The 14,982-nt window shown below is 54.8% G+C and overlaps 1 protein-coding gene across 1 annotated transcript in view; it reads right to left on the bottom strand.

The window, feature by feature from the left end:
• Positions 1-12,377, bottom strand: part of ADGRB2 (adhesion G protein-coupled receptor B2) — a 69,177-nt gene extending 56,800 nt beyond the window's left edge. Inside the window, exon 1 of the mRNA XM_090124211.1 lies at positions 11,788-12,377. The gene's annotated coding sequence lies outside the window, so the exon portion shown is untranslated. The remainder of the gene's footprint in view (positions 1-11,787) is intronic.
• Between the last annotated feature and the right edge of the window lie 2,605 nt (positions 12,378-14,982).

Here is a 14,982-nt window from a genome sequence, read left to right on the forward strand (position 1 = left end):
CCCCGTGCTGGACTCACGTCCTGACCGGGAGAGCAGCAGCACGCGATGGCACAGCGAGCCGCATCCTGCAGGGCGGCACAGAGCCCGGCCCTGCTGAGCTCGGGGACGGTGGGAGGGATTCCTTTGATTCCAAAGGAGGGAAACCCAGCAGATCCCATCTGCGCTGCAGGGCGCACACCTGGCTCAGTGCAGCACGCGGTTTCCTGGTGGCACACACGGTGTTCCCCGGCTCCGCCGTGCCGTGCAGTGAATGCAACATCCGTGTGCACACCTGGCAAGGCGAGGAGCAGCCCCAGCCCTGCCGCGCTTCAGGCCTGATGGCCACCAGCAGATGGCAGCCCCACGGCCCCCTCCCCAGTTGGGGCAGCTCCACATCCCCGCGCGGCCCCGAACGAAAAGGAAGGAGCCACCGCCGCAGGAGCCAGCGGTCCCCATGGGAACCTGCCTCCGCTTCGTGGTTCCTCTCTTCCTGGGGCCACGGCATCGCCCCATGTGCCACAGAGCTCCTCCTCGCTGATGGCTCAATTATCAGCATTCAGCTCCCGCCTGCCCGCAGATCCTGTAATCAACGTCTGCGTGTGTATTCTGGCAAAATTAATCATAATTGCTGAAAGCAAGGCACATCGCACTTGTAACTTTGGTCCGTTAATTAGGATTCTGTAATTGGATACAGCGCTGCCTGTAAATCCAATTACCTGGGATCAGAACAGCCGTGGCCGGGCAGCAGGGCTGGGACCCCAGGGGCCGTGCAGACCCACGGAGTGCAGCAAACCCACGGTGTGCAGCAGCCCCAGGCTCTACTCCCATCCCGGTGCCATCCTCAGCTCCGTCCCCAGCACAGCCATACAGGACCATTGGATCCAATTCACCCCGGGCAGCCAGGACAGCACCAGATGGGCACTGGGACGTCCCTGGTGCGGTCAGGATGGGGCTGAGCCTCCCAGGGATGCACACAGATCCCCCACAGCAGGGCAGGACGCCCGCTTCCACGCTGCGGGCAGCCCTATTAATGTAATTAATTATATCAGGGGCTGGTGGATTATCTAATTATAAGTGTGCCTAGCTTTGATTTTCCTGCTAATTGATTTGTATTATTTACACACAGCAACAGCTGCCTGGGCAGAGGTCAGAGCAAACGTCTCATCATTGTGTGGCACCAGGAGTGCATCCCCAGGGCGGGGGGCAACGAGGGCTGAATCCCACGGCGCAGGGCAGGGCGAGGGCACCCAGTGCAGGGCAGGGTCCCACCGAGCTGCAGGCAGTGCCGGCTGCTTTGGGTCGATTTGTGGAAAGCCTGCAGAGGACAGCAGCAAAACCCGCTGTATGGCTGCAAGGGGGGGGGGTCCCAAGGGACGTGCCCAGGCCTGAGGGACCCCAAAAGGACACAGCGGTGCCATAGGGCCCCCAGAAGGAGGCAGGCGGTTGGGATTCACTAGAGGGCAGCAAACTGCTGCCATTCCCAGGGCTGCTGACACGGGGCACCCAGCACAGGAGGGCACTTCTCCCTTGGGGTCCCCCACGCTGTCCCCTTGCCCGGGGCACAGGATCCTGCAGGCATCCCACAGCTGCAGTGCTGCCCTGCTCCCACCCCGCCTGCACCAGCAGCAAAACGAGGGTTCTGAGCCCATCTCTCCACAAAGGGAACCCTCCTCCTTCCCGAGCAACAGGCTGGCACCAATGGGGCAACCCCACCCGAAACACATGGATGCAGCTTGTGCTGTGTGCATGCATTTCTGCAGCTCAGCTGCAGCTCCGAGCTGACCACAGCTAAAAGTAAAGCTGGGCAGCAGCTGCAGGGCAGGAGCTGAGCACAGCACAGCCCATCCCAACGGCTCAGCACTGTGCCCTTCCATTCCCCAGGCATTGGGAGCAGCCCCAGGGGTGCTCACAGCTCCAACATCTCAGTGCCCACCCTTCACACCTGCCCAGAGCACCTCCTGAACTCCTGCTTTTAAAACCAGAGGAGCAAGACCACACGAGATTATCACTGCTATTTATGTGGTGCCCTTCAGATTTACCCAAGGCCGATGCGTGCAACGCAGCACCAAGGTTGTTATTGCTATTAATCTCTATTATTTAGTTCTGACATTTATTAAGTGGCCTTCCTGCAGGCTGGGGCACGCGCTTCGCATTTCTCAAACAGTGGGAAGTGGAATACCCATAACCTGCCCACTGAGAGCCCCGCTCAGGGCTCCCCATCGGAGCTCCATCCTGGGGCAGGATGCAGCCAGGTCCCCTCTGTGAGGGATGGCACTGAAGCCCTGGGTTTGTTCCAGGCACACCAGCCTCCCTTGGAGCGAGCAGCAGCTTTGCTGTGTGCATTGCAGGGCAGCTCGCTTTCTGTGCTACTGAAAGGCAATCACAGCCCAAACAAGGTCTCACTGCCTTCACGTTTAAGGAGAGCATCATCAGACGTGAGACTTCGCCTGCTAATTGCACGCAGCTCTCACAAAAGCCATCAGCATGCTGCACATCATTTCCACCCATGAGCTGCTCTGCCCTCCCCAGCTCAGCACACAACCTCACTCCGGCTCTGCCCTGCACTGCACTGGGCACGGGGCTCCCTTTGAAGGCACCTCCGCCTCCACCCCAACAAAACACAGAACCACAGACCTCAGCTCCCCTCCCCATAACACAGAATGTTCTGAGCAGGAGCGTGGGGCCAGCGCTGCTCTGATCTTGCGCTGAAGGCATTTCAGAGCGCGAGCATCCAATTAAAATCTTTACCTCCCCAAACCTTCCTTCCACATCGGTGTGGGCAGCAGAGGAAAATCATTACTGCTGGAGAGGTGCAGCCATGGCTCACACTGCCTCTCATTAACGGCACAGAGGCAGCGTGGTGCACACAGAACCACGCAGTGACCGCTCTGGCTGTAAGCAGGCTGGGACCATCACCTGCTGCCCAAGCCCCAGGTGCTGTTGTGGGTGAGCTCTTCCCTTCCCCAGGCTGGAGAACTCCCCCAGCGTCCCTCAGCACTGCTTTATCTTTTTAGGATTAAGTTCTAATCCGCTCAGAGCGAGCCCAGGGCCCGTGCTACAGAATGGCACTGCTGCTCATCCAGTGCACGGGGAATTGGGGCAGAGCAGGAGGGAGGCACCGATCACCTCCCTGCTGCTGGGGCAGGGTGATATGGGGCTGTCTGAGATCCCAACCAGCACAGAAGTCCCCTCCCCAACCCCTGTGCTGCTGCAGAGTTGCACTGAGAAGCCCTGGGCTCAGCGCAGCAGTCTGTGCTGTGATGGACCTGGAGCACGGCAGCTTTGATGCACTCACAGCAGTGCTAACGAGGCCCTACTAATTGGGAGGGACAGGAGCGGCGGGCAGAGGTCGACAGCTGCCTGAGGATGCTCCATGATTTGCTGCAGCATCGCAGCACCAAAGGATGGCTGCCAGGAAGGCAGCCCTGGGCCGGGGTTGCAGACCTCAGCCTCAACCCAAAGTGACGGCTCTGCTCAGCGGAGCCTTCAGCCCATCCAGCACAGGGCTGGGAACGAGCAGGAGAACAGCACGGGGCATTCCCTGCCCCACCAGGCTAAACCTGGCTAATCCACAGCCTTACAGGGGCAAGGAGAGGGGTTAAGAGCAGAGGGCTGAACTGCAGCACTCCTCCAACATCTCCTGCACAGCGAAATCCATCACAGTGCAGCCCCTCTGCAGAGGCTGCGGGGATCGCCGTAATCCAGTCGCCTCCTTCCTCCTGCGCTCGTTCATCAAAAGGCACAGAGGATCCCGACAGCCTGCCAACGTAAAGAAAGAACACAGAGGCAGTTCTTGTGCCTTGGAGCTACCGCCCCATCCTGCTGCCCAATTAACAGCCATTTCGTGTCCTGGAAGTTAACAGCCTGGCCAGAAGGACCAGGGATGAGGAGCGCCCCAGAGAGAAGGGCATCACCCACAGCTTCGCCATCGGTTGGCCCCTTGTGTCACAGCAGATGTTAAGGAGAGAAAAACATGGGATGGGAATCTGAAGGGACAGGGTCACCTCCCAGCCCTGCACCCAAAGCTTCTGGGTGACTCCCAGCTGCTTGGCACCCTGGGCCAGCCCAGCATTGAGCCCAAATCCCCATTAAACCAGGAGCCATTTTTCCAGGGTCAGTGCCCTGGAAAGTTCCCCTTTGAAGGTGACTTCTCAAGCTGCTGAAATCCAGCATCTGCAGGATTTTCCCTTATAATAATAATAATCCTGTGGAGATTTAGCTAATCTCTGGGTGACTCACTCTCCTGCCTGTATCCCATCCTAATTACTGTAACACTCCTCAGCCTCTCGTGAATTCCATCTCCCTGCGCAGCCACACATCAGTTCACCTCGGCCCTCTTTAAACAGCTTCTCCAGCCTGCGAAGAACCTCTCCCTCCTGTCAATACTCCCAAACCTCGATGTGTGCAGAGCACCCTCATGCTGCAAGGACCCTACCCAGCCTTCCCCAGGGCTCTGCTGCAACACAGCAGTGCAGGGAAGCAGCCCCTGCCCTCCTCCAGGCAGCACCTGGGAACCTCCTGCTGCACACAGGACCTGGGACAGGTCTGGATGAGCCACCATGGGGTGACACACTCATCCATCAGCCCTCAATTCCCTCCTCCATCATTTCAGAATCCCCTTTGGGAAGGGACAGCCATGCCTCCCTGCTCCCCTCCGTTCCTCCGTGTCACTGCAAGGGACGGAGCCCCCAAACGGCTTCAAAAGTCAGCAAATCCCTCACCATGGCAACTCAGGCAGCTCCACATCTCAGGTGATTTCAGAGTTCCATGGGCCGACCTGCTCTGCCACCTTCTGCAGGAGCAGCAATCGCCCACACTGAGCTGCAGCCTTCATCAGATGAACCCCGAGCAGGGACTGAGCCCCAGCCACAATTCCCCCGCAGCACAACCCCGCACAAAGCAGTAGGCATTAACAACCCTTGTTCACTCGACGTGAACCAACCGTGGCCAAACTCCCAGAAGAAGCTGCCGAAGCCAAGAAATTAGCAACACTCCAAGAAGAAGCATATGTTTGTATGCATAACAGTGAATCATCTTACAATAGTTAACAGCGCACAGGAAAACAAGGGGAAAACATCTTCATCCCTGCTTCGGGCAAATCCCCATCAGGGATCGGGCTGAGGTGTCAGCAGTGCGGTGCACCTGGGCAGCTTGCTTCTCCTGGACTTCATGGTGTGGACACTGGAGATGCACAATGGACACATTCTCCCCATCCCACTGCATACACAGAGAACACCCCGCCGTGGGTTAAAATAAAGGACCGTGGAGACCCGTGCTCCACCCCCCCCTCGTGGTGGGACACCTCGACATCCCCCCCCCTGGGGTGGGCAGAGCCCCACGCTGCACCCAGCTGAAACAAAGCCTCGTTCAGCCACGGCGCTGCCAGGCTTCTTCCCCGCGTCCTCTCTTCCACGGTGTCTTCCCAGCCTCATTCTTTCACTGGCAAAAGCAGGTCACCATCTGCTCTCCCTCCTGACTCTGGCTGGATGACAGCGCCTGCCTCTGCAGGAGACAAAGCAGCCGCTCAGCAGAGCGCTTTCCCTGCCACGCGCTGGGAGCCCAGAGATCTCCTCTCCCAGCGCTGCCCAACGAGGACAGCGGTGATGGCTGTCACAGGGAGCCCCGCAGGCTATGAAATAATGACCAGGAAAGTCCGCCGCATCCATCAGCGCACCCCAGGAGATGGGAGAGCTGCAACGTCCCTGCAAGGCAGGCATCCAACCCGCTCCACACGGAGCTTTAATTTTCTGTCCTGTATCCACGCAGGGTGTGAAGCACTGAACAGGTGACACATAAAGACAGCACTGCTGCTCCCTGCGAGCGGCTCCGGAGGAGAAACCAGGAGATTTATAAACAAGCACCCTCCTGTCAATGGTGGAGAAAACAAAAACAGAAAGCAATAAAACCAACGCGGGCTGCTTGCTGAACCAAAGGACCCTCTTCCTCCCTTTTCTGCCAGGATGGGCCGTGCACAGTGACAGCCCACCTGCCACATCCAGCTCAGACCCCCCCCAGCACTGCCCACGTCTCCCCTTCCCCGGGCTGAGCTGAAGCTGGGCTGTCCAAGAGCAAACCACCCACGTGGCCCAGCACTGCATCCCTTTGTCACCCCTGCGAAGCCACTGAGCGGCACCGCTCCGCATCCATCCTGCATCCCAGCACGTTGGTTGCCACGGCAACGGCCGGTTTGGAGGCTGGAAGGTTTATTATCAGTTTCTCTATTGAATAAAACCTTGGACGGAATTTTGTTTTCTCCCTGCTGATGCAAAGTGTCACGGATTTGTTTCTGACCCCGCTGAAGCTCCCTCTTTATTTATAGATTATCGAGGCCAACCTTCTGAGCCTGCTATGGAAGGCAGCGCGATGCGCACACAGGCAGAGCAGCCCCGGATCCCCACACACAGCACCCGAGCCCTGGGGCAAAGCAGCTCGTCTGGACGCTTCCCAAATGCTGAACAAACACACTGCCTGCTGTTAATTAAAAGGCAATCAGCATTCTCCTCGTAAAAAAATAAAAATAAAAGGCCCGACTTTCCTGCAGCGCAGGGATGGATCCCGCAGGCGCTCCCCGGGGAGCTGCTCCCATCCCACAGCAGGGGCAGGGAGGTTGGGGAGTCTGCCCCAGGAATCTGGGAGAACAGGTAGGAATGGCTCCTCAAATGGGAGATTTCCATCTGGGCAGAGCTCACCGTTGCAGTGCCAGGGACCCTTCCCACGCGGCCCCATCACCCTTGCCCCAAAACTCTGCATTCCCAGCACCCTTGAAGATGCTCACCCCCTCAGCACATTCTGTGAAGCACAACCATGGGACGTGAGAAGCACTGTGGGGTTTTAATGGGATCTGAAGAGCCAAAGGAGGAAGAAGGAGTGCAGAACCAGGGCAGCCCTGTGCCTCCCGCTCCCAGCCGGCTTCTCCCAGCAAAGCCAGCCCAACAGGGGGCAGCCCCAGAGCTGGTGGGGGGCTGTGCACACTGGAGGTGTTACAGCAAAGATCCACAGGTCGCTGCCCTCAGCATCGGTGTTATCCTTGGAACATCCTCGTCACGGGAATAAGAATCATTTCCTGCCTGACTTCTGCCAAGGCATCCAACCAGAACCCCTCCTTTGTCTCACACTGACCGACTGCTGCGGCGCTTTATTGCCCTCCTCTCACTGGAGAGCAGTGCTGGGTTCCACAGAGCAGGAACTCCCTCAGCCTTCAGCTCCCACGGCTGCTCTCATCTGTTTTCTGCCTCAGCCACACAGCAGCCATGAGGGGACTCGAGTTGATGACAGAAGCTTTATGAGGCGTGGAGACATGGCACAACAGCACGGTAATGGGACGGCATCAGAGCTCAGTGCAGGGCACTGCCCAGCTGGGAAATCACTTCCCAAGCCTGCAGACATTCCTTCCACTTGTCACGGGAGGTCTTGATGAGCAGCAGGTCTAATCCTGCTCCATTTGCAGCACGTATTGACCCGCTATCGGCGCTCACTATCGGTGTTCCAGCGCAGCAGCACTGCCATCAATTAGGAGATGCTCCCTGCTGCATTAAGCCCAGCAGGCAGAAGCCCTCAAAGTCGTGCCCGACTCCAAGCACGGCTGCTTTCTGTGTTATTGCATTTTCAATATGAGGCTGATCTCCATTTATCCCCCTTGCCAAAACTTGCTAACTGGACGGAGCACAAGGGTGCTGCAGGTAGCTGGGCTCCACGAGCTGAGCAGGACGGGGCAGGGAGGAAAGCAGTGTGCTGTGATGCTGTGGTGGAGCGAGGTGAGCAGCATGCACACGGACTGCAGGCAGCAAAGAAAACCCATGTGCTGCCTTGCTGAGAGGCATTCCTTTCATGCTGCACAACTGCTTCCTCTAATCAGCTCACCGCTGAGGACTCAGACAACAGAACATGTTTTCTCCTCAAAACAAAGAGCCGATTGCAATTGATCTGGAGATGGAAACAGCCCCAAGTTATCCCCAACAGGGAACTGCCTCAGGGCCCCTCTGTGCCCCGGCCACTGCCCTGCACCCCCAGAGCCCCAGCCAGGCTGCAACACCTGCAGTGCAGCCCAGGTCCACCTGCACTGCACAGCTGTACTCCTGTACAGCACAACAGCACGGGATCCCCCCCGGGACGGAGGCTGAGATGATGCTCAGCACTTGCTGTGCTCAGCAGAAAGCTGCTTCCATTCCATCTCCTGTAGCTGTGCCTTCCTGCTGCGAGTGGGTTTTGCAGTGCTGGTTTGCTGGGCGGGGTGAGGGTTTATCACAGGGGGTGCAGCAGCATTCACACACAGCACTGAGCTCCCTCCTCTGGGAGCAGGGTGGCAGCAGGCTGAAAGCTGTCCTGCCATGATACAACACCGCAGCACGACGAGCAGGTTTGGTTCTGTTTTTTCGAACATAAAAGCACAAGGAAATTGCTTTTTAGATCTCAGAGACCAGAGCTGGTCTGATATTTAAAGCCTGCCACGACTCTGTCACACAGGACTGGTAATTTCTTCTTCAATTTCTCAGCAGTCCCTCTAGAACGGCGCGCAGCAGATTTCCCTAATTCACATTATCAGCACCATTTGCCTCATGAAAGACAGAAGGACCACCCGAGACCGAAAGCAAAGCTGCTGCCCTCCAGGTTTCCCCTCTCGTGGGCTGCATCGTGCGCTGCTTCCAGGCCCGTCTGAGCCATGCAGTCTGAAACTGCTGCCCAGCAAACGAGCAGCACACGCAAAACTCCCTGAAAGAGCAGCAGATCTATTCCCTCCCCAGGCTTTCAGACGCCATGGATAATTGATGCATGACTCCACGAGACAAAGAAATAAACCATTCTTCCTTCTGAAGGCCCCTCCTGCCTCTCCGAGCTGGGCAGCCTTTGACCTTGAGTTCTCGCATTAATGCCTGCGCGCAGGCGGGCAGGATATCACACACACACCCCGCTCATCTCCTGGGGCTTCGCTTTCTTCTGCCCCTGAATAATGGCAGCTTTGTCCTCCAGTAAATGAAGGAGCAGCCACTTTATTGCAGGCCCAGCTTGTTGGCGAAGATAAACCCAGTGAAAAATGTCACCTGCTGATGCGATCCGCCCCGCGTGCCACTTCAGCAGCTGCTCCATCCCAAACACACATTACCATCAAACAGGTGGAGTAATGGCAGTGCACACAGTACACATACATAAACATGAGAGCAGGAGGAAAGGTGGCATTTCATCTCTCGGTGCTGCAGCCCCAGCTTGGAGACCTGCTCGGTTTAGCAGCATCAGCAGCCAGGCCCACAGCAAAGCCCCTCTTCGCCGCATTGGCACCGCAGTGCCCAGGAACAGAATTGCTGGGGGTGGGCAGCAGACCCCCTGCAGACAGCTGAGCTCAGCCGGGATCCTCAGCAGCAACGGGGACAGAAGGGAAGCACCCCAGAACTGCAGAGCTGGTTGGGACTTCAGTGCTGGAGCAGCTGAATGCAGGCTGTGCTCTGAGGCGCTGGGGCTGCCAGCTATCGCAGCCATGGGGCAGAAGGCAGACAGACACGAGTGCTTTTGCAGAACAGCTGCCCAGAACCGCCTCCCACCCCGGCTCTCGCCAGCAGACTCGATGCTGTCAGCATCACTTAAAGCCATTTCCAAGCAAAGGCAAACAAGTTTAATTCTGCCGCCCTTTGGCAACCTTGCTTTGATTTCTTACCGAGGTCCCGAAATAAACGGAAGGCGTGGATTCAGCTCAGCAGAACACAGACACGAGAGCCGTGTGATAAATCACCTTTGCAGGCACGAAGGATTCGCCTGGGACAGTGCTACCACCCAGTAACCAGGGAGCAGCCGTGGCTTATCGGCGTCATTCTGTGATGTGAGGTGTGGGAGACACCAGCCCCATCCTGCCCCCAGCACAGCACTCACAGCCGCGGGGCGATGGCACGGCCGTGCAGCAGCAGCACGCTGAGCCTTGGCAGCGCTCCGCAGCCCTCCTGGGGTGTTTAGATTTACTGTCATCATTAAGGACAAAGACGCAAATGTCAGGCGTAAGGCATCCTGTAATGGATTTAATGCAGGCTGGAGAGGAGTTAACTGAAATGCAGAGCATTCGTCTCGCTTTAAGTAATTATCCTTGCAGGAAGAACGCTGCTACCAAAAGCAAGCCTGCAGTCATTTCTGACACCTTCCCCGTGACCCTTCTCCTACTTAAAATTTCTGGCTAGCTTTACAGAAAGGAAAGCAAGGCTGGCTCATTAACGGAGGCACAAAGAACAACTACAGTAGGTTGGGATGGAGTCCACACGGTAATCAAAACAAGGCTTTGTAGTTCGCACTGAATTCCTGCTGTCTCAATTACGTTTGTGGAGCCTGGCCCGTGCTGCACGCAGCTCTGCGTGGTGAGACTTTTCTTTGTGCCTTATTGGCTGCACGGAGTGGGACTGTGAAAGCAGTTTCCTTGACAACATTTTTTTTTTTAATGGAATCTTTTTTTTTTTCCCCTCCCTTCCCCACTCTGTGGCTGCACGATGAGGCCTCACTCGGAATCCTGGTTGCAAAGATACCTCCAATGTGAATGAGCATCACACAAAGAGAAGTGCCCATGGGTCCCCGTCCCAAGCACTGCAAACAGACGGGGCAGCTCACTGACAGCTGTGAAGAGAGGCTGCAACAAGAATTAAGTGCATTCTGCAGCTCTTCCTCCAGGTTTTTCTCCCTATTAGCCTGACCGCGTTTCACAACCAGTCGCTTCATTTTCAATGCCTAAGGAGAGAAGGGAAGAAACCTACAGCTTACACAGACCCCAACAGCCACCCCAACTGTGCTCACACAGAGGGTGCCCTGCCATGCAGCACACTGCAGCTGACTGCTCCAACCCCAGGCAGCCCCACAGCCCACAGACCTGCGCCCACGACCGGCTTGCTGCCCCCAAGCAACACAAAAGCACGTGTCAGGACTGCTGAAATATCTTCCAGCAAAACAGATGCTCCCCTCCCTGCCAAACGCTGGAAGGACAGGATTGAAGTGTTCTGCAGGAACATATCGATCCCTGCGTCATTCTCAAAAAAGCAGGAGGCTGCTGCTCTCCCAGCACTTTGCTCTCCTACCTGAGCTCGCAGGCAGCAGTGAGATCAAGAACCCTCTGGTGCTGCACGAACATCTCCCCCGGCCCCCCTCAGCGCCAGCCTGACGGGTTCTGCTGTCTTTTTCTCGAGGAAAATTTTCTTATTTCGGTCCTAAAGCTGTTTATGTTTCACACAAGAGTGTCCTCTCCCCTTTCACTGCTGTAAATTGAAATTTGAAATGGCAATAAATCACAGACAAAGTGGCACAAGACTGAGGCTGCATGGAGAATTACTGCAGCACAAGGCACCCCAAAGCAGTGAGTCTGGTCAGTTGGAATAACCAGCAGGACCACAGCACCCAGCAAATCCACAAGACAACAGCCTTTTGGGTAGCAAGGACAACAGAAATCAGAGATAAAAGAGTGGCCCAGGAAGGTCAGCAGCTCAGCACACTGGCCTGACCAAAGATCACGCCATGCCAGGCAGAGCATCACGCTGTGCCCCACTCTGCAGAGCACCACCACCACCAGCAGCAGCACCCGGGAGCACAGGGCTGCTCCCAGCACCACAGCCTCCAACATGCACATCCCTGAGGGTGCTCAGCACGGGGACAAGCCTTCAATGAAGGGCTCCAGCCCCAGCATTCAGCAAATGCTGGGGCTCCCCACCAAAGTGGCACCGAGAAGCACAGCAGGACGGCCTGGACCCGCTCTGTCCCTGCTGCTGACTCAGTGCACAGCCCTAAAGGAGTCACGGCATCACTCAGTGCCTTCGGTTTCCCTCACCAGGCAGAGAAGAAGCAACTCCTTACCCGTTTCTTTTCTCACTGGAGCTCTTCTTTTTCCCCCACAGGTTTGGATCAGGAATTTTCTTCCATTGTTGGCTCTCGGTGTCCCTCATTTGCGTTCATCTACAAAGTTAAGCCCTGAAAGAAAGGGCACAGTCACAGCCACCTCAAATTCCAGCTACCCTGCCAGTATCACTGCAGCCACTGCCCAAATAAAGCCCCCCGAGCTCCGTGTCTCACCCCCAGCCACCTCCCCAGGGCACGAGCCCTGCTCCCAGCCCAGCACTGCCCCACGCGCTGCAGGCTGTGTCACACAGGACCCCCCCAGCACAGGGCCTGGGAAGCAGAGTGCAGGCAGCCATCAGCATCTGCACCAACTGCCAGGTGAGCTCTGTGAGCTTCCTTTGTTTTGTCCCACCAGCAGCACTACCTGGAACTACAGGAAATGATTTATAATTTGTTGGTTAGAAGAACTGCACTATTATAGAAGAGCAGACCAGGAGTCCAACAGCTTCCTATCCATGCAGTCACTCCATTTCTGCTTATTCTTAACTGCTCCAGAAGGACCACCTTCACCAATACAAGCAGGCACATGAATGAGAGCTATCCCCATTAAAAGGACATTTCAGTAACTGAAGTTACCTAGATAGGAGTGAAAAGAATTACCAAGAGAAATGAGCAACTCCCATCATATAGAAACACCATAAGTGTAATTGGAACTGAGGTATTTTTATACTGATGAGCCTTTGGTTAAGAAAATGTTCCTTTGCTGCACAGTAACTGAAAAAGTAAGAACTTGACAAGACAAAGCAAGAGCCTGGTGTTAAAAATCCCCAAAGGAACAACAAAACCACCACGCTGCACAAAGCCATCCTCACTGCAAGAGGAGACACAACCCGACAGCCGCTGCTTTCAGCCTCGTGGTCAAAGTGCTTTATTATCTCCTTGCCAACAGGGACCAGAAATTTGTTCTAGTACACTGGTGGGAAAATCTGATAAATGCTAGGAAGGCGATACCGATCTGCTAGTAACGTATTTCTTTGATGGCAGCAAAGCAAAGCTGATTGGATTGATATCTACGACAGCAGAAAATAGCACCTTAATGCCATTTCAATAAATAATGCATCTCAGCTGAGTGGCACCGCACGATGGGAGGAGGGGAACCGGCCGGGAGGCAGCACTGCAAACTGACTCATGGTCACCCCAAGGCAACAGACCCAACCCAACACCTCCAGGCAGCATGGGGTCCGGTTTTGTCCAGGGCACAACAGCAAGGTTTGCACCAAAAACCTCTGACAGTTCTCAGGAACTGCCAAAGATGATGGTGGTGATTACTTTTTTAAAGAAGTAGTTTGGAAGAAAGAAAACAGTTATCTTCTGCAGCGCTGCTCCAAGGTAGCACAGCATCCCCCAATGGCTGCAAAGCCAGCACCAAGTTCGAGCCACGTGGCACTGATCGATGATCAGGAATACATGGGGCATGGGCAAGCTTGTCCGAAGGCCTTTATGGATGAAACCAAAGAAGAGCATTTAATGTTAATGACCTGCAATAAATTTATTAAGAGCCAGAGGGAAGAGACATTTTACTGCAAGAACTTCATTGCACTGCGTCCAAGTGCGGAACCAATTCCGTGCCTGCTGGACCCGGCCGTTACGTTCCCCCATCCGTGTCTGCACTGCACGACAGGCTGCACTTCCCAGTATTTTTCCCTCAATTAAGGCTGCAAAGTCCTAGTAGATAACTAGCGCATTATAAATCAGAGTAAAAACTACAGGGAAGAATGCAAAGTTTACAGCGTGTGAAATATATATAATTTTATTGTTCTTCAGAAGGGCTCAGGTTTTTGTCACTAGCCCAGCTCAACACCTTCCCCTCCAGCCAAACCTCTGGCACGTGCCCAGTATTTCATCATACTAAAAACACCCATTTTCACTGCAGTAACAGTTACAGCATTAGCTTCTAGCTTGCGAGGGGAAGGCAAAAGCCAGAGTTCGATACCTTCAGCACGATCTGCCTTTCACACAGACTCAAACATGACCAGATACATTATTCCCCTACTGTAGGCATTGACATCACACACTTCTGTGTCTCTTACCTACTGAAGAAATCAGAACCACTACACATCTTAAAGGGAAGAAGGAGCTTAGCACAAGAACACAGCTTGAGTCAGGCACTGAGCTCTGTGGAGTGCAGTTTTCAGAAGGTCTGTTGGCACATCTGTAAGAGGAGGGGCTTGACAAGTACCATTATTTTCTGTTAGATTTATAAATCCCCTTGAGGAACAGAATTCTAAAAGTCCATCACTGGTTTTCTGAAAATATTTCTGCAGTTAAACTGCAAATTAAGAACAGAATATCAAATAGGTGCTGTGAAGGCAGGTCATTTAGCAGCTGAGGTATTGGTGAAAGACAGGTGCAAGTCTACACCTATCACAGGCACAAACAAAAACCTTTGGTGCCCATGGTAAATATCATAGGAGAGTGATTTACAATAGTAAATGCATGCTGAGCATGGTGGTGTGTAACTAGAGATTCTGCCTCCAAAAGAGCCTAATAAAAAAATAACAAGGCAATCAGTGGTTAAACTGAACTGTACATGAGGGCCAGTCTGGGAAAATCCCCTAGGCATTTCTGTGTGGACACTTCTGTATGCATACTATATCCACACCTCACACAATGCAAACGAGACCCTCCCCACAAGCCTGAATCACTGTGTTCAGCAAGGCAGAGCACCCAGACAGCACCAAAGAGCCTTTTCCTCCTCCTTAAGACAGGTGAGTCACACTTCACTCCTTGTCCAAATTGCCCCTTGTTCACCTATGACACCTCTGACCATCAGTCCTCTGCCAGAATAGATTTTTTTTATCTAACAACAGAAAGACAATCAACATCTCAGCCAGATTCTTTGGAGAAGTAAGATTTGGACAGACAGACAGACACACACACGCACAAAGCCGTTAACTCCCACCAATCAGAAAAGGCCTGCAGGAGATTCACACAGACATCTGGCTGAGGATCTCTGCTGAAGCCCCCCAGGAAGCTGCTCAGCCCCACCAACACAACCACCAGGGAATCCCAGGGTGCCCAGGTGGGGCTGAAGGCCAGCAGGTCGCTCCCCAGCACTGCGAAGGCTTCTCCTCACATCTGTCTGCAGGCTGCTAAAGAAAGGCAACGCTATTTAGGAGAGTCCTACTGGAACTAATGCACCAGGCCCTAACT

The sequence above is a fragment of the Phasianus colchicus genome, chromosome 24 (assembly GCF_987193195.1).
Source record: "Phasianus colchicus chromosome 24, bPhaCol1.hap1.1, whole genome shotgun sequence".
In the NCBI taxonomy this organism is placed as follows: Eukaryota; Metazoa; Chordata; class Aves; order Galliformes; family Phasianidae; genus Phasianus; species Phasianus colchicus.